General features: G+C 43.0%; 1 protein-coding gene across 1 annotated transcript in view; it reads left to right on the plus strand.

The window, feature by feature from the left end:
* Window positions 1-17532: 17532 nt before the first annotated feature.
* LDAH (lipid droplet associated hydrolase) overlaps window positions 17533-20737 on the plus strand; it is a 1007651-nt gene continuing 1004446 nt past the window's right edge. The window contains exon 1 of the mRNA XM_085610617.1: window positions 17533-17642. The gene's annotated coding sequence lies outside the window, so the exon portion shown is untranslated. The remainder of the gene's footprint in view (window positions 17643-20737) is intronic.

Below are 20737 nucleotides of genomic sequence, written 5' to 3' on the forward strand. Positions count from 1 at the left end.
CCGATATTCACCCTCAAAATACACTAACCTCTCCAGATCACCCCACTGCCCCAGATCCTGGTCTCACACAACTGTCTGACTTACAGAGAGCATCCTCGCAACACTATCATTGCTCAGGACTACATCTCCGGTCTAAGTCTTGGGCTCAAGCAACTGGCTGTTCTCTTCTCTGTTCTTCCAATGCCAACAGTCACCCTCACAATACACTTACTTCTCAAGATTTTTGCACTGCTTCTGATCCTGGGCTGAGGCTACTCTCGGATTTAGAGAAACAATCTCACAAAACTCTCATTGCTTAGGATTATGCCCTTCCTTTAAGTCGTGGGCCTTACCTGATTGTCACAACTCTGCTCTGCTCATCATGCTTCTTTCCTGGTATATCTGAATCCTGTGAAGACTAATCTCAGTGAGCTACTATTCAGCAACCGGCCAACTCACACAGTGGCCACTATCCTGGGGATTCCCCTCCCATCTTTCTTCCCAGATGGACACACTCTCTCTATTTGGCGATCTCTCTCTAGACCATCTTTGATAACTCTCAATCAATGCCCCCCTCAGTTGGAGTTCGTCATTCTTCGCTCCCTTGCATGGTGAAGCCTTTTCTGCCCTCCTGTACCCCTTACCACTCTATTGAAGCGACACGCATAGACCTATCTTCACCCTACACCACATCCGATTCCGCAGACACTAAATACCATCCGGCAAACCTGATACTGCACTCATATTCCAAGCCCACCTCTCCCTCAGTTCATCAAGCCTTACTCCCACCTTCGGGTGCATCCCTAAATTCAAATATATTCCTCAGTTTCCCCTTGTCATAGTTGCCAGTCTCACTTACCCCCTGTACTCCCTTTCCCCTTATTGATTCCTGATCCCCACATTTTTGAGCCTGACTATCCTCAGTACTTCTTCAATCCCATCCCTCCAACCATTACCAGCCTTTTACATTGACATTGGTGCCAACTCCTCTACCTCGCCCCCTGGTGTCTTTTCCAACTCCTCTTCTACCTCCCTATCAACCATCTGCTCTTTTACCATTATCCCTTGGGTCTCCTAAAATGCTTCTTACCACTCTCTCTTGTGTTTACCCCGTCCACCTCCCACATACAATGTTTCCTCTACGCAATTCTTAAATAGGAATCTTCCATGTCCATATTTTTACTACTCTGCCATGTGCTCACCGCTTCCTCTTTCAACAGATGATACCTACGAGCATTCCTCAAACAGAAATTGGAATAGTCCCACCATCTGTGAGACAAACTAATTGTATGAAGAAGGAGCAGCTGTACCCGATAACCACAGCTCAATTTTGATACCACAGCTCATCCTAATAAAACCTGTGAAAAGGGATTTTTACTTGAATAAAGAGGTTATGAGAGGTTACTGTGATACACTAAAAGCATCAGCTCCAACCATGACAACCTGCACAGTAGCTGAAATACCTGCAGAGTTGTGGTGGGCTATCCTTCTTAGACAGACCTGTGAATCTACCTATATTCAAAGAAAACCATGCCTCACTGACGAAGGTGCACAATGGGTACTAGCCCAGGTCCAATTCCACTATGTCAATTTCTTTCGCACCTCATTGGGTACGTTCTTGTTTCTCGGTGGTGGTCTTCTGTGATAGTTTCCCTTAGTATCTCATTACATATCTTTCTATTTCTTCCTTTAATAAGATAATTGTATCTTTATAGCATCTTACCCCATTGGACTTGACACACTTTAGCATGGAGGGGCTCAAACCCTTCGCGTTCTCTGATGAGGACTTCTCTGCATTGATAGGACAGGCCATTTCCAGTGATAGTTCATCCACATTACAGCATGGAGATAATGGCGAATGGAACAACCTATTGAACCTTAGAAAAAAATTAAAGCTGATGGAGTCACATGCCCACTACATACTAGAATACCTTTGAGCGGGTGTGATCCCATCAGGTTTATGGTACGTAATGTCCCGGCATTATTTGTCGAAATCCGTAAGTACCTGGAGCGGTGGCCCCTCATTGCGAACCGCTGCTCCCGGGACTGGATGATTTTGATTATTGAAACTGCAAAAGAGGTTATGGCCGTCTTGTGCCAGGAAATGGTAGCATTGGAAGATAAATTGAACGCTTCCACTGCACTTGAAGAAGCAAAAGCGAGACTGAACAAGATTAGTGCTGACATGAAAGACTTTGAGGTCTATCTGATGAATAAAAATCTGAAAAATGTAAAAAGGACATCATGTGGTACACCCAAGAGAAAACGTACCCATACCTAAATACATCCTATTATCAACACCTGAATCAAGGTACGAATTATCAAAGTAACACCAATAATAACAAAAGAAAGATCATCAATTTTTCAGATACATATTCACCGGAATCTGATACAGATAACTCCCATGAAATGGGAGGAGCCCAATACAATCGAAGACCCTATAGGGGTAGACAAATGATTCAAAAACCTTTCTCTGGTCAGTCCCCTGTTTTACCGAGAAGCCAATACAGAGGGAGGAACAAACGGTGGGTACAATACGGGGGAGCAACAACACATGGCCCCACAACATCAACAACTATATCTGAAGACTCGCAACCAACAATATTGGAGATAGCAGAAAGGGCCAACCACTGTGATACTATCACGAAAGACATCTTACCCATCTTCAATCTCTCCTCTGTAGACCTTACAAGCGAGGAAAATGCTGTCCTCAGTCGAGGTCTTTCATTTGTTCCTAGCACTCGCCTTGACTCTTTTAAACTGCATGAAGACTTGTTTTCCTTTTCTCAGGAAAGTCAGGCTAAAGAAATTCTTTTTGGACAGACCTATGGATAATAATGAAGAACATCTATCGAAATGTAAACTACCTTCCTCGTTTACACCCAGCCTGGACATAGTAGGTCCAGAGGTAAGTATCTTTGAACAAACGGTTATGAAAGAGATATCACGTGTCATCAAACATCCTTTGAACACACGTTGCAACCTATCGCAGAAAGACAATCTGGCCTTAAATAAAATCAAATACAACAAAGAGCTCATTGTCAAACCTTGTGATAAAGGTGGGGGCATAGTTGTTATGAATAAAATCGATAACAACAAAATCTTGGAAAAGTTGGCAGTCCAAGAACATTATAAAACATCACACCCCAGGGAGCTAGCTAAATTAAATACCTACATCCAAAGACATGACTCATAGAGCCTTAGAACAGGGACTAATCTGTCAAGAGGAATATATTTTCCTAAACATATCATATCCCACGGTTCCAGCTCTACATGGGGTCCCCAAGACCGAAAAAAGCTTTGTTGACCCCCCGTTACGCCCAATTATCTCCACCATCGGCTCTAGCACAGAGCACCTTTCCAAATATGTTGATTCCTTCTTATGCCCACTGACTCAGAACTATGCCTCCAACACCCGTAACACGGGTGACATTATAAACAAAATTGAAGGCATGCCATACAATCCTAATGTTGACATATTAGTAACGCTTGACATTGAGGTAACATCCCTCAGTGTCAAGCGTAGCAAGCAGTGGCGTCACTCCTTCAGAGATCCCCACGAGTTAGGCCTGATGGCTTTATCTAGGAGTGCTTGGAGACAGTTCTCATGAACAATTTCTTTGATTTCAATGGACTTATATATCAGCAAGTTAAGGGCACTAGTATGTGCGCCGAGCATAGCAAACAACTATATGGGTGAATGGGAATTGAAAAATGTCTTCAATGAAGCAACCCCTTTTTATGAAAATGTCAGCACATGGAAACGCTTCATTGACGACATTTTTTTCATTTGGAGAGATGCTGCCATACTGCAGGAGTACATTTGTTGGCTTAACGCCAGCGACAGCAACCTAAAGTTCACTACCAAATTTAGCTTGGATCAGGTCAAATTCTTGGATATCCTTATTTTTGGATTGAACAACACACTACAAGTCAGTTTGTTAAGAAAGCCCACAGCAATTGTTAATAAAAATAATAATTAAAAAAGAAAGAAAGCACACAGCTAAGAATACTATACTTCAATCCCAGAGCTTTCATCCCACCTGTCAGTAAGATTCTATCCCATTTGGGGAATTCCTACGTGTGCACCGCAATTGTACAAACATGGGTGATTTCCATAAACATGGTGACAAATTAAAGAAACGTACCCTGGCTCGTGGATATCCACATCGTCTAGTAAAACATGCATTTAAAAGGGCCAAGTACTATAATTGGGATGCATTATTACAGGGTACTCATCGTACACTCAAATAACAAGTGATATGTGTCATCAATTACTCCCAATTAAACTATAAAATCAAGAATGTAATTACTAAAAACTGGAAGATATTGAATACAAATGAAAATGAACCACAACTAAAACCACCGCTGGTGGCCTACAGGAGAAACAGAAATTTGCGTGATATATTGGTGCGCAAAAGACACCAACCTCTTATGACACAGAACCAGATTACTATCACAGGATTACCTTTAGTATTAGGTAATCAAAAATGTGGTTTTTGCCACGCTTGTGATACGGCCCTAGTTACGGATTCCTTGACACATAGAGGTAAAAACATCAAATTGAGAGATCTAACCAACTGCAGGAGCCATAACATTATATATATGTTATTGTGCCCATGTGGTCTAGCTTACATAGGAGAGACAGTGCGGGAATTTCGCACGAAATACAGCGAACATAAATCTGCCATCCGTACGTGAAAATTGATGGGCCATATAGTCCAACATTTCTTAGATATGCACCACTCAAAAATGGATCTTAGATGGTGCATTCTGGAGAAAGTGAAGCGACAGGCAGGCCTGCCTGTAGAAACGACTCATAAAAGAAGGGAAACGTTCTGGATATTTTCTCTGAATAGTGTAAAAGAAGGACTTAATAAAGAAATTATTTGGAATGTCACCAATACTCGTTAATTCAGTTAAATCATTTTGTGTGTGATTACATCTTTCCATTTTGTTTGCGACTATTCACAATAGAATTTCTTATATTAGGATTTATGTTGTTGTACTAGGTACTTACTTACACATATCCACCATGTAAGATCTGTTTCCTTCTTTTTCTTATTCTCTTTTTCTCAATTTTTTGGCTGGCGATCTTACTGTCACATATGCTGATTTCAATTTTTATCCTTGAGAGGCGGTAATTCCACTTCACGCCTCTATTTGTGTAAATTATCATCACCAGATATGGTGATGGTTGTTATCACCTTTTTTTTCAAACAATAAATTTCTTGTTCTATCTCATAACCCCTATAAGACGATATGTTCCTTGTCCACTCCAAAATGGCACTCGCTTTGCGCCTCTGCCTCAAGTAAGGTGCAGCAGTCCCACGTTACAATAGATTGTTCACGTGTTACTATGTGGCGGGGCTTTTAATAGCTCTTCAATGGCACCCAACGCTGTCTACCCGGCTGGATATGTCGATGGTCCACTTACAGCCCTAGAGCCAGATTGATCTGGTAAGTCTTAGCGAACGTGCCCTAGTTTAACACGCTTTAATTTATTTGATTGTTATATTTTTATATCTTGTATTACTCTTGGGCTTACGTCTTCGACAGTCGCGTAGCTCTGCTATATCACATAGCTGGCCCAGGAACTCGTCTCTTATGGTTGTACTTTCTTACCAGGCACTTATATGCTTATATGCTAGACCCTGGCAGCCAGCTAGTATATGAAGACTTTATATATCAATCCCTTGTTTTGTTGACCGCTTGCTTAAGAGTATGGACTTTGTCTGCTAACATCCTGTCTTCATATTTCATTAAACTCTATTTTTGTTTTTGGTTGTTTTAAGTTATTGGCCCGCACGGAATATGATTGTTCATATCGCATATTATACATTGGCTTTTGCCTGGTCCTCTTCTGCCTTATCTCTTCCATCATAGTAATACCGGCAACTGGTTTTAGAAGAAACACTTTCTATCACAAGATTGAAGAGACACCCATACTGTTGCAACTCTTCGAAAAATATATCTTTGAGCAGGAGTCGTGCTTGACCCATATAGGTGTGTATGCTATTGGAGTTCACATTTGATCATATCTCTTTGAAGTAGATTTCGCCATAATATCAATATTCCTTCACATAGGGACTAATGTCTCTTTATCTGCCTATAGTAGATTGAGTGCCGTTCTGACATATCTGGAAACTCGACTTTTATCCTACAGGACACCACTCAAGAGTGTTCTAGGTAAGGTACAAACAGTCCTTCCAGACTCTCATATTCACTCATCTCCCAGTTTTTCACTACTAATAGTTCTTATTCTCCCTGCATTTTTTTGACAGAATACCCTAGCATTATAGGACATTGCTGTACACTATTACAGTATCGTAGTGGCCATTCTCATTGAAGTACCATTTACATTAATATATCTTGTAAGTATATTGGTTCCAAGTGAAGATTACACACCGACAAATGGCACATATTAATTGACATTTGGTAATCTCAGTTTGGTTCCTCTCTTTCTCTCATGAGGTACTCCTGTCTCCCCACTATGATATGGGGTTTTTGTTGTATTACATTTTTTTTCCTTGCAACTGTGTTTTTCACTTTGGCACAATACTTCCCACAGTGAGTATGGGGAGACATGTGCATCTCATATCTATGATAACAAACTTTTAATGTGTGAGTTTCACGTGGTGTGGTGTTCTTGGTTATGGTCTTTTGTGTGGAAATTCATGTTAAATTAAATTTTTGTTTAAAACTAAGGTCCAATCAATTCTTTCTCTAAATTATCCTCTGTATGGGAAATAATATACGTTGTTTATACCTTTTAGGTACCCCCTGGGTGTCATGTGATCTTGTTTTATCTGGAAAGGTCCTGAGGAAGGTGGTCCAACTACCTTTTATATTCCACCAAAACGCGCGTCGACCTTATTTGTTCAGATTCTGCTGAACATATTTACCTCACATGGTCGTGGAGACCCTGCAACTCTATATCTCTCCTCAACCCAGATATATATGCCTGTATAAATGCTGTATGAGTTTGGATGGTTTCTGTTTGAGTATGTATGAATATCTCATCATATGTCTATTTGTTTACATTCGGGGTTATAAGTTTAACAGTGCACTTTATATATTCTAGAGTTTTATGTAGTAGTTTTGTATATATTGATGTTTATACAAAAAAGTTTTTTTTAAAAGAAGAAAAAATTAGTCTATCACAAATGTGTATTTGGTTTTATATAAAACATGAGACAAATTAATGCAATTTTTGATACATATGCTTTCAATGTTAAAAACAAGCTAAATAAACAATCATGTTAAAATCAATTTCATTCTAGCATCCATGTTGGTGTGACTACATTACTGTTTAGCCCATACTGGATTTAATTTCATTTGATGAAAGAAATATAGGTCGTGAGGGAGCTCTTTATTGAATGTTTATTGTCTTGGTTTGTCCCCTCTTCTCCCTGACCTAAAATTATTTTTCTCAGAGGGGGTCCCCTTTTTGCATGACCAATTCCACTGATCTGAACATCTTCCAGAACAAAATTGCTCTCCTCAACTAAAAGATCTATCACTTGGATCATTCAGCACCTAACTTCAGCTCAGTAGTTACTGCTATCGTGAATTCTCTTCCCCCCCCCCTCCTGCAGAACAAACATGCCTTGCGCACAATACAGAGAAGCAACCGTGAACCTCACCATAATAGACTCTGTCCATATCTCTCAAAAGATGAAGTTCATAACCTGCTGGCTGAATATATTACACATTCCCATTATACCATTTTGACCTCTGACCCCTCGGCTCCCATGGATAAAATGTCCTTGAGCATAATACTGACTATCTCATCACATAGAGCAAGTCATCAGACTCACCTGGCAAAGATAATGTTAAACAAAACCACTATTCCTATTCTGACTGAACTCCTGAACACTCCAACCACCCAAACTATACGTTCAGCTCTGCAGTGCATGCTAAGTAGCCCGTAGAGCAGCAGTGATGCACAGGCTGGAAATTGCTGCCACTTACTGAGTACTGGTTCAAAGATACTTCTCACAATGCCATGGACCTTCTGATCCATCCAAATTATTCTTTCACTAGAAGCGACTATAAAGAGAGTAAGATTAGGGAAGGCATTGCGCAATTTACATGAACGCTGTTCAATATAAAGAGATACCCAATAACCTGTTTTCATCATTTCAATGCCTGCCTCTAGAAATCTACTCATAGCAAAATGCCCTCATTAGATTTAATGTTTTCTATCACCCCTGTGGTGACAATGCAACATGTATTCAGGAATGCATGAAGTTCATGGCTAACCAATTCATTCATTGTGATGATCATATCTTCCTTGGAGATGTTAATCTTCACTGGGACAAACCATATGATGCTGCAGTCAGCCTTCTTTCCGCATTCCTCTCTGATACTGATCTTGTCCAATACAGCATAAGACCTCCTCATACCAAATGCTTTAGTCTCGACCTAATTGTATCTAAAAGAGGCCTGCTCTACATAGAAGACCCCATGCCTGTGGGTTGGACAAATCATCACATTTCAATTTCACTGTTCCTCTTGTATTCCATAATCCACTGCCAACCCAAAAAAGAACTAATTTGGTCCAGTGACACCAAATCCTTGACCTCGATAATTTTGCCAAAAAACGCACAGAACCTACTCACTCAAATCAATTCTGATGCCACATCAATGATTCGGCCTGATTTTTCTTGGCTGTCTTTCGGATTTGCTTGATGATCAAGCACCACTTGAAGGGCAAAAAATAAAAACAAAACCATTTGCTCCCTTGTTCAATAAAGTTCTATGTGAGGTAAAGAAATGCCTGAGATTGATGTAAAAGAAATGGAGACGGTTGCCTTGCACCTCTAACCTTGTTCGATTCAGGGGTCACTATACAAAAGAAACATCTTTACTGCAAAGGCAACCCATTTCTATTCTCTAATAAACATAAACAAAAACGTACCCAAACTAAATTTTAACCCCTTCAGTGCCACGCCCTTTCCCCCTCCTGTGCCGGGCGTTGCACTAGTGGGTGGGGTTCATGACGAGATAGTCTCGTCATGGGCACAGCGCAACCGTGCTCCATGACGAGACTATCTCGTCATGGGCACTGAAGAGGTTAAACTATTATGACTTGGTACCAATCTCCCCTCTCAGATTTGATGACCCCATCGTTAAATCGCAAGAAGTTGCTGAATTCTTTGACATTAAAGTAAAACCCATTGAGCAATCCTTATGGACAGACCACTCACTCTCTGAGATGGAATCCCTATTTGAAGACTGACAACTACACCCGTTCAAATAGATAATGGAGGAGTACGACCTTCCCCCTGGGTAATTCCTGCTCCATAGACAGATTAAAGCCAGCTACCTCCCAGACTGCGACTTAACAGAAGGGGAACCCCCAACACACCCAGTCATACATACATTCTCCATATGGGAACAGGTCGGCACTTAGTCGCCTGGCTTTACAAAGCCGTTCGTGAACTCAACTATTCAGTCATTGTACCTAGGTAATACAGACGTGGAATTTGCACTCTGAGTCTTGCTTTACTGCCCACCTATCTCCCTTTATTTTGTATGATACTTTGTATAGAATTGTATCTGTTTACATCTTGTCTTTCATTATGTAATGCTGGAGGAATGTATTAACCTTATGCAATATGCTACTTCTTGAATCATGCTGAGAAAGTATCATCAATTCTTTCAAAGTTGCTATGCTGTTGCTTTATTGTAATATGATATTTAAAAGTGCCTTAACATACTGATACAATTTACCTTTGAATTACAAATTTGTTTTGTTATTGACTGTATTTAAACATTAAACCTGATACATCTGCTAAGATTCATATATATTTGAAGCATAGAAGCTGCAGAGTCTTGCAATAAAAGAACGCTGGAACTCTTTTGGTTCCCACTGTACACCATAGGGCTGTGATGTAAGCTTTGCAGAGATGAGTTGAAGGTAGGCTTAGAATGTTGAGTTCTGACTTACACGCAGTAGAATAAACACATGTACAACTACTCTTATGGTTATTGGCGAGTACCTGTGCAAGCAGGACGCTACAGATGCCATTTTACTTAGCATCAAACATTTGCTAATTTGTCGGCATCTTGGAGTTAAGTGCAACTGATGGAGCAGGGTTTTTTCGTTAAAACCGAATACCTGTTTCATTTTTGCATGTTATAATTAAAAGTACTACTGATTAATCATTAACTACTAAAGATATGTCAAAGTTGTGTCTAACCAACCTTATTAACAGGAGAATTACACGTGGGAATGCTATTGCATGGCTACAATAATAAGTGAACTAAGTTGGTGAGCTAACTGACAGAAATCGATGTTGCTTATGTAATGTTATTGTGTTTGCGCTTATAATTAATATGCATTAATGGCTTCTGATGTCGCAAATGGCTAGATAAATACATACACATAAGGGTATTAGCTGGGGAATAACACTGTATAATCATTTCCGTGCAGTAATTCTGTTTTATGTCTTATTTCATTTAAGTTGGCCATTGTGGCCTACCAGAAAATGGCTACCACCCGCAGCCTGCATTCGAGTTGATGGAAATTTTTGCAAGGAAGCTTCACGCTGTCTGTGACCTTGCCCACTCGACAAAACTGAAAAGCCATGATCATGACGACAATTCCAGGACGGATGCCAAGAGCCCCTGAATATGAAATTTGTATCGAATGCGAATGCTGAACTTATGAACTGATGATCCCACCACTGGGATACAAATTATCTTAAAAAGACATCCGTAGAAGTATAGAATTAGTCATGGACATTCAATTTTCCTATTCATTATTTGGGACAAACTAAGTGTGAGAAAATCTCGCACTGTAACGCAAATGTACCAAGAGAACATTATTTCCGCCATTTCATCCGTTCTGAATAGTAAAATGTAACATTCCAGAATGTAAATTTAGTATAAATATTAGTAGACTAAAGCGGTCTAGCGCCACTTCTTCCCGAACTGATGATCCGGGGTCCCTATGCTGACGGAGAGGACGGTGACTCTACATGACGGCTAGAAACTCTGTTTCTTCTACTGAGGACCGGTTCTGACTTAGGATCTGACATTTAGACAGAATAGGTAAATATGAGAGAAATGAATTTGCATTTAATAGGCTTTTCTTACAATTTTAGATAAACAAATAATTCTGTTTGAATCTCTGTGTCGGGTGGTTATTTTCTTGTCATGATTATTGAATTTATTTGCATATTGTGTGAAATGTTTTCGCTAGATTTATAAGCAACTAGTTGGTCGCATTGACCTCAAAGTACATGCAGATTGGTTAGGTATCAGAAAGTGTTTTCCCCTTATACAAGGCACGGATAAGAGTGATAGGATGAATGTTGGTGTAATGGGCCCCACCAGCGTGTGATGTGTGTGTGCGTGTGTGACTGTGAGATCACTCCGTCCGTGGATGTAGAGGGGGTTCGTAAGCTCCGATCTGCACCACAACCTCGTTTCAAAACTGTCACAGAAAAACGTGGATTTGAGGAACTCAACATGTGACTATTTCGTTCTTATTTCATCAACTTCTTGCATTCTTTCTCACGAGAGAATCCTATTATCTGCTTATTAGTTGGTTTTAAGTTTCGATCACGTGATTTGCTTTCATTCAATAACATTATGAAAAAATATACAAGTCAATTTTAGCATTATATGCTCCAACACGATTTGAGCAGATGGTCTGGTCTATTTAAATGGCAATCGTCCTCACCGTTTGCTAGCATGATGGCTATTTTAGCATTAAACAAGTTAAACTATTAATCCTCTTGTATAATACAATAACAACCTGTCAACGCACACTTTAAATTTTGCTCTGATCCCTGTGTCACTGTTTTCCCGACTTTCTTTGATACTGAATACTTCGTATAGCTGTGCGCCTTAATACATCTTTTTTAACGCAATACGTAACAATGATGGAATTAAAAATTTGCGAACATTCGTGACAAGAATTTTCAATTCTATGTCAGGACCGGAGCCTCCGATTATGCTTCTCAATCTTTACTAGGAAGCTCACAGCAGCCAATGAAAACAAAGATAAAAACCACGTGACAACCATAGAGTCTCATCCATAAAAGGTCCCTGTCAGCACATAGAGTCCTCTTTCTTTGCTGCCCCGCAGCCAGTTAAGTACCTTATGCATATTACTCTCTTACAGTGTGATATTTTTTCAGTGTTGGTTTATTGAAAGTTTATACGCTGTAATTGTTGTTCATTATATGAAGCGCTGCCTGATGCGCGATCTTCATTGTTATTAATTGTTGGTTTATTGACACTTCATATGCCGTGGCTGTTGTTTCTTATTATGAGGCGCTGCCTTTGATGCGCGATCGCGGTTAGAGCGAGTTGTGTGGACGGAGGTCTTCACCTCTTCGAGTTTGTATGCCGGTTGCCTTTCCACTACAGTAGTGTGAAGCGCTGCGGGCGTTTCCGTATACCCCGTCGGTGAGTTTGTCTCCTCACGTCATTCGGGTTTGTGGAGAGGGAGGATTAGGGGAGCGAGGACGCGCGTCTGTCTGACGCGCAGTCCTCTTTTACTATCTATAAGAGCCTGAGCCAGCGCGCATGCGCGGCGGCCATTTTGCCCGCGAAAATTAGTCGGGCTTGAATTGAACACAGAGCAGTGTGTTTTGACTGCTTAAGACCCGTATTTGTGCCGTTTTTCGGCGGAAAAGGCTCGTTTTGGCTCCCCAGACGCCCTTCTGTTTCTACAGTCAGTGGGGCTGTATAATTCAGCATAGGCTTTGCCTAGAGTGGGATTTGTGTTGTGCAAGCCCTCCCTCCCTCCACATCTAAACTTTATCATTTGGTGTCTTCATTGGTGCCTGTATTGGGGGCTTGCCTGGGGTTACCACTCCCCCTGATTTCCTGTGTGGGAATATTGATTGTGAATTTGACGGACTTCACAAGTAATCCTCAGGGTCGTAAATTGCTCACTGGGTGGCAACTATGTCTGAATATTATGAGGAGGATTATTATTATTATGATGACGAAGACCCTTCAGGGTCTATGGAATATGACCTCGTTGAGGCATTGGACGCAGGTGTGCAACAGTCTGTCAATTCTGCATTGGTGAGGGCGATTGCGCCATTGAAGCACCATCTTTGCTCTTACGCAAAGAAGCAAGGCTGGGTTCCATCCTCAGCTTCCCGTCCTACACCTGGGGGTAAGGTAAGAACGAATCCCCATGCTGCAGATTTCGCTAAGCTCGCACGCTCGATGGCGGAGCAAGAGCGTTCTTCTCCTAGAGAGGCGACAATTACTGAGATCTCCCAGGAGGATGATGGCCAAGACACCACACCTGACCCTACAACGGACGAGGATGAATCTCCTCGCCCTTCCAAGAAAGCACGGAAGGAGAAGCACTCTGGTCCGTCCGCATCACCTAAAGTGCTCACGTTCGAACCAGCGGACATTATCCACCCTAACTCATCTTCCTGGCTACCACCGCAAGAGATGGCGGATTATGTTCAGACCCATCTACGTCAAGCATTTGACACGGACGTACGGGCACGACTGCGGTCGGAATGCCCGCGGCCGGAACTGGCAGATAAGGTGGCGGCTACCCCGGAGGTGGACCCGTCCATGTTGACGTATTTGAAAAAGTATTCGAAAGATCCTAAGAAAGGTTTGGACAGGTCCTGGCGATCCTGCTAGGATAAACTACTAGACGTCATAGGCCCCCTGACCAAGATTCTCGAGATCGGCTTTAGGGCCAAAGAATCCTCCATTGCAATTAGCCCTGATGAGTTGATCGACTGGGCGCAGCGGGCAGTGTGCCAGTTGGGCAATGCTAATTGTGCATTGTCAACGGAACGACGCAGGTCCATTCTCCTAAAGTTAGATCCCAGGCTGGCCGAATTATCTACGTCTGAATCGGGCCCGCTAGCCCAAGGCCTCCTGTTTGGTCAGCCCTTTCTCAAGGAGCTCACCAAGTTTGTTGCCACATTTAGTGGGCTTGACAAGGCCCAGGGTTCGTTAAAGCGGGCTTTCCGCCCGGTTTTTGGCAGGGCCGGACGCTTCCGGGGGCGCTCGTTCGGCCGGGGATATAACCAAGGCACCCAACGTGGACAGCAGAGAGGAGGTTATCAGGACAACTCAGCCAACACCTCCAACTTTTACCCCTCGCGACGTTCCAGGAACAGGTTCCGCAAAGGTGGCAGATTTGGAGGAAACTCCAACAACCAACATGATGCCGGAAACTCAGGTGAGCCTCATTCCCTTCTCGGAGGTGACATTGGGGGGCAGAGTGGCATGTTTTCTAGACAAATGGCGCAAAATTTCGCAAGATGCATGGGTGTTGCAGACGGTGCAGGGGTACAGGCTGGAGATGTACGCCTCCCCTGTGCAACACTCCCGCCCCCCACCTCTGTATTTTTCCCGACAAGATCAGAGCTTTATCACGGCAGAAATCAATTCCTTGCTGCAGAAGGGCGCGATTGCGCCCTCCGAGGTTCACCCTCACGGTTTCGTGAGTACTGTCTTTCTCGTAGACAAGAAAGGGGGCGGTTCCCGTTTGGTGTTAAACCTCAAAGAATTCAACTTGTGGATTGTTTACAGGCACTTCAAGATGGAAGGGATCCATCTACTGCGCGACCTTCTCCAGGAAGGAGACTGGATGGTCCGTTTGGACCTGAAAGACGCGTATCTCTCCATTCCCATTTTTCCCCCTCACAGGAGGTTCCTGCAGTTTGTCTGGGGAAAGGTATGCTACGAGTACAAGGTCCTCCCGTTCGGTCTGTCGTCAGCACCGTGGTGCTTCACGAAGCTTCTGAGACCAGTGGTGGAAACTCTCAGAGCCCGGGGAGTCCGCCTCATTATATACCTGGACGACATAATTATTTTGGCGTCCTCCCCTCAAACGGTACAAACGCACCTCAATTGGGCGATCAAGCTATTGCAGAGCTTGGGGTTCATTGTCAACCCGCAGAAATCAATGTTAACCCCCTCTCAGTCCATCGAATTTCTGGGGTTTACGATCAATTCAGTGACGTGTCAACTCTTACTGCCGATGACAAAGGTCAGGGCAATCAAGAAAGAGTTGCGGTCCACCCTACTCAGGCAGACGACGTCCTTGAGATCTTTAGCCCGCATAGTGGGGCTCCTGGCTTCTTCCATCCAAGCGATCTTCCCGGGCCCCCTTCATTATCGGGCCCTTCAGAGGCTCAAGATCCGCCATCTTCGGAAAGGTCTCAGTTATTCAGAACAGATACCTCTCTCAGAGGAGGCGAGACTGGAGATGGATTGGTGGTTAAACCACATGGAGGCCTGGAACGGCCGAGCGCTATTCGGATCGACCCCAGATGTGGTGATCGAATCAGATGCCAGCCGGTGGGGTTGGGGAGCCCGGTGCGGCACGTTGTCCACGGGTGGTCGCTGGTCGCCAGAAGAACTTCATTTACATATCAATTGCTTGGAACTGTTGGCTGGTTCCTTTGCGATCAGATGTCTGTCGCCGCAGAAAGCAGATTGTTGTATACTCCTTCGGATGGACAATATCTCGGCGGTACGTTACGTCAACAAGCTGGGCGGTACCAGGTCGCGGATGTTGGCGGAGATCGCCAAGGACTTCTGGCACTTCTGTCTGCAACACAGAATTTCGGTGGTTGCGGAATATCTGCCCGGTTCCAACAACCAAGTGGCTGATTGGAATTCCCGCCATCTACAGGACTCCAGCGATTGGAGGCTGTTGCCCACGGTGTTTCGACACCTGACCCATCTTTGGGGCCCTTGCCAGATAGACCTTTTTGCGTCTCGGCTGAACAGTCAGGTTCCCCAGTTTTTCAGTTGGAGGCCGGACCCGGAGGCGTTAGCCACAGATGCATTCCTGCAGGAATGGCCGAAGTCCCTCTGTTACGCGTTTCCCCCGTTTCTCATGATCCCACGGGTTCTAGCGCGAGCAAGAGCCTTTCAGGCGGAACTCATTTTGATCGCTCCTCTATGGAGGGCTCAAGCTTGGTTTCCGGTGTTACTGGACATGAGTTGCGAGATCCCGATCCTCCTTCCTCAGTTGCAGAACCTATTGCTGGACCCTCTTCAGAATCCCCATCCTTTGGTGGCCTCGGGCCAACTTCCTCTCGTTGCTTGGCGGGTTTCAGGGACAGGTGGAGTGTCCCGGGCCTTTCACGAGAAGCTAGTAACTTCATCAAAGAAGCTTGGTCGGCCAATACCCACAAGCGATACTCCTCATCTTGGAAAAGGTGGTGTGATTGGTGCACTCAACGGGACGTGGATCCCGCTAAGGCACATGTGTCTTTAGTGGTCAACTTTTTGGCTTCTATGGCGTCCTCCGGGTTGGCATACAGGACGGTCAACAACTTTCGGTCCGCCATATCGGCGGGACATTTACCTGTAGATGGTAAGCCCATTGGGGAACATCCTTTAGTTTGTAAATTACTGAGGGGAGTCAGGATGGTGAAACCCCCTTGCCCAAAGTACTCTCAACTGTGGGATGTTTCTCTTGTCCTCCGATTCCTGGAATCCTGGCCATCCAATAGGTTCTTGTCTCGTAAACAACTCTCAGCCAAGCTGACTATGCTTTTGTGTCTCGTTTCTTGCAAACGGGTTTCTGACGTCCGAGCACTTGATTTAGCGGGGCGTAGATTTACCCCTGAAGGGGTGTCCTTCACCTTGTCCAGGAGAACGAAGTGTAACACTACTTCAATCACGTACCCGGTTTTTCCTAACAATCCTAAACTGTGCGTGGTGCAATGTATTAAAGATTACGAGGTGAGTACTGAGGAGTTTCGTGCTGATATGCAGGGGCAACTACTTATTGCTTTGCAGAAGCCTTTTCGCCCAGTGACTCCAGCTACCTTATCGCAGTGGATGCGCTGGCTCATGAGCGAGGCAGGGATTGATATCTCCAAGTTTGGGGCTCACTCTGCGCGCGGAGCCATGGCTTCCAAAGCATTTGTAACGGGTGTCAGCCTAGTGGATATCATGAGTGCAGCTGACTGGTCTAATGAAAGTACTTTTAAAACGTTTTACTATAAGCCGATTGTCAATGTTGCTTCAACATCTTTTTTAACGCAATACGTAACAATGATGGAATTTATTATTCGTTCTTAAAACGCCTTCTAGTAACGCCAGCGCTTTGTAAAAGTGGTTTAACAGTTAAAATAACCAGACACTACACATTTTTGGGCAAAATGAGAGGACGCTCAGCTAAAGCCGGGAGCGAGCCCCTAACAGTCTTTGACACTATTGACGGCCACAACACGCAGCCAAAAACGTGTGCGAGCGTCGGTCCGGCGGGTGGGGAAGAGGGTAAAGGTTATCCCGTATCAATCGTTCTGGGAAATGTAGTCCTCCGAACTTCGGCTCCTAAACAGTTTCAAGTTGCCGGACCAACACAGGTAGGCAAATGATATGTTGCCAAGCCCCTACTGTACGCACGCGGACGTAGTAAATTATTTAGAAGCAAATGCTCTCCCATCAGCGCCCTGTAGGGACGAATTCAAACCAGGAAGTCAGGCAGGTATAGCACTGCGTAGCCTGGGACGCCACTCTGATCACAATACGCAAAAGCAATTGGCGCGCCAAGAGGAAGTTCCTGGTAGTCCTAGAGCCTTCTGGGAAATGCAGTTCTTCGTACCTGGTCCTGGAGACAGCGACAAGGTAGAGCAGCGCTAGTAACCCTCTGCTGTGCGGATTCAGTGACACACGTTTATTCAAGAAAGGTATGTGTAGCAAAAGCTTCGCCTAGACCTATTTTGGCAGAATAATCCAAACCTTCGTTTTTGTGTCCTATTCTTCCTCGCTCAAGCCACTCTCCTCGATTGTACTCATGCTACTGATCACACGTTTTCTTGTACACAATGTACACCTGTGCCCAGCTGATGTTTCACAGTCGTCTTGGGAGGAAATCTGCTGTCACAGTTCATGGTCCAACCGATATTGCCACTTGGCAGTTCCTCGGTTACTCAAACAAGTAAACTGTGTATAGAATTATATAGCTCAGCCTCACTATACCCTCCGTAATCAGGTATACCGTATACCCGTCACATGTAGTTACCCTCGGAACCCCCAGTTTTATTGATGCAAAAGCCACATTTCTAGAACTAGCATGCGTTACTCTAATGATGTGGTCCATGATATAAAATGCTTTCATAAGCATTCGCTGTTTCCATTCTCAAACCACAGAAAGATTTTTCACACACTGCACTACAACTCACTGGTGTGCTTTTGTAGCAAAGCATGTTTAAAGTATCTCAGTCGTGTCTGGAAAGTATGCCATTGCCATGACTATATGATGTGTCCAGTTTGATGTGTTGGGTAGGTCTCTGCTGTCTTTCTCGTCCTCTTAATGCCAATATCTTCCCAATATTGAGCAACGTGTGTCTACCCAAATATTGACTCTTAGATCAGCGGGCATTCACAAGTCGTGTGTATTTTGAGCTGTGCATTTGTTTGTTGAAATCTTAAACACACATGTTCTTTACAATTTTTTTAAATTTCTGTGTGGCGGGGAGGGGGGGGGGGTTCTTCCATGACTCTGAAGATGTTATGGGTGCTAACAGGAAAATAATACTCAAAAATTCCTCTGTCCCATGTGCTTTGGTTACCCCCAAAATATCGTAAGCAACCCAGTGCTCCCTTGAGAATGACGGCAGTACTCCTCGACCGTTGGTACTGTATTTCTCAGAAGAAAAGTTTGTTTATAACTTCCTTTCTTTATCCCTTGTGGCTTACCATCCCGGATTCTTTCTATCCCGGAATCTTGAATAAGAAGTTCCGTTCACCGCAAAATAAATGTCGACTGGTTATGGGATACCTAATGTATCCAGGCCTCTCATAAGTGTAAAGAAGAGCAGAACTGGATTGTCAGATCCTGGAAGATACTTGGTCCATTATGTGGATAAGGGCTGCCAGGACCTTAAAGTGTGTGAAATATAAGGAAAATAGGTATAAAATAATAGTGCTATGGTATATGACTCCAGTGCATGTGAAAGCAAGGTACGGTTGCTTATATAGCTGAGAAGGATGTGGGCATAGAGGCCCTCTGGATCATATATTATGGAGGTTCAAACTTTTTGGAACATCATCTTGAAGCTTATAACTAGTCTTTCTATTTCACTTGGTGCTGTCATCCGACTATTTAGTTATTCTGGTAACGAAGGGGACTACCTATTCAAATCACATTTTGGGAAACTTATTACCTTTATGCTTCAGGCAGCTAGACTGACAATAACGCAGGTCTTGAGGTCTCCCGATCCTCCCCAAGGATGTGGCATTGAAGCTCAATGGAGAAAGTGACTGGCATACGGCACAATAACATTGAAAAATGCAAGCAAACGTGGGCTCCCTTTTCAAAGTTTATTAATCCTGTAATAAAAAATGTGAGACCAGCGCTAGCTCAATCTCTGTCTCTCAACAGAATGGGAATATTTGACTTGATCCCTTCATCTGACTCCGCCACTGCAGTATAATACCCACTGACATCATCCTCCTTTGTTGAGAATCTGATACTCCTGCATGCTTTTGAGTTTTGATTGTTACACAATAATAAAGTGTTTTATATTGATTGATCTTTAGCAATTATTCTCACATAGTGGTTTTTGCACAATGGGCAAACATATCCTAATTGCTCTTTTTAACTATACTACCTAGCCGAGGGGATAACTTAACAGATCTCCCAAATCGTCCTAGACAAAGTCTGGAATTCCCCTACGGGAGACACCAGGGTTTTATGCTGAAGGCCACTATGGAAATGGTCAGGTCCACACCCAGTGTTAGGCTTGTACGCATCCGATTGACATGGCAGACCACAATAGGCTTTTGTCTGGGGTTCGTTCGTACCTTTGTGATCCACCATTGGTTTGTTTTATTCAAACTACGATGTTTGTATGTACATACATCGTTATAGGAACAAATTGTAATTTCTATATATGTTGTATTTGTACGTGACTTTTATGGCCTTTGGCCAAAATAAAGTACTTTTTTACTTTGATCTTTAACAATAATACTATCAGTATTGTATAATGGTTAGAATCTTTGCTCTGTATCTATGGCACTTGATCTCTTTTGTTCCAGTTATTTTGTTTCCCATTACTTCACTTTTCCAGTTTTTTTGTTATGTTTCCTACTGCGTAATATATTTATGTTTTTCACTTAAAATTATGTTCTTTTTGATATTAATGGACCTCCTGTTTTCACATTCAAGAATCATTCTTCTATGTAATGTTTAGCATATTAGATGCCAAAAAAGAGAATAAAAAAAAAATCTATTCTCTGTTTCCTGGGGAAACTAGATATATTGTGCAAATATTTTCCTTCTGCTCTAATTTGTGCACAAACTTGTTGATGAACAACAAAAAGTCACAAAATCAAACTGTGCTTATGGTGCAGAGTGGAGTACAAAATCCCTCCCTCCCTCCGTCACAGACCAAAGATCTAACAAACACACACTATTCATACATTCGCTGGTGGGGCCCATAACACCAACATTCACTCACCATCAATCTGTGTTTCTCGGGAGGCGATTATCTTCCAAACGCTGACATGAAAGGAATTACCTCTTTACCCTAATGAGCAACAAATCTACGCAACCTTCTGATACTCATTAGGCCCTGAACTTCACCTTTAGTAATCCTCTCATAAATCGGGATGGATCAGTTAGTTGCTGGTTTAGGTTGATTTCCAATTCTCTGATTTACCTTTAAATTAATACATTTTCAATGAATAAACAACCCAACTCGTTCTGTAGTTAATAAATTCAATCTTTATCTAATTAATGCAAATTAAATCATTCATTATTCAAGCCGCCAATCATCAT

This window comes from Triturus cristatus, chromosome 6, assembly GCF_964204655.1.
Source record: "Triturus cristatus chromosome 6, aTriCri1.1, whole genome shotgun sequence".
NCBI lineage: Eukaryota > Metazoa > Chordata > Amphibia > Caudata > Salamandridae > Triturus > Triturus cristatus.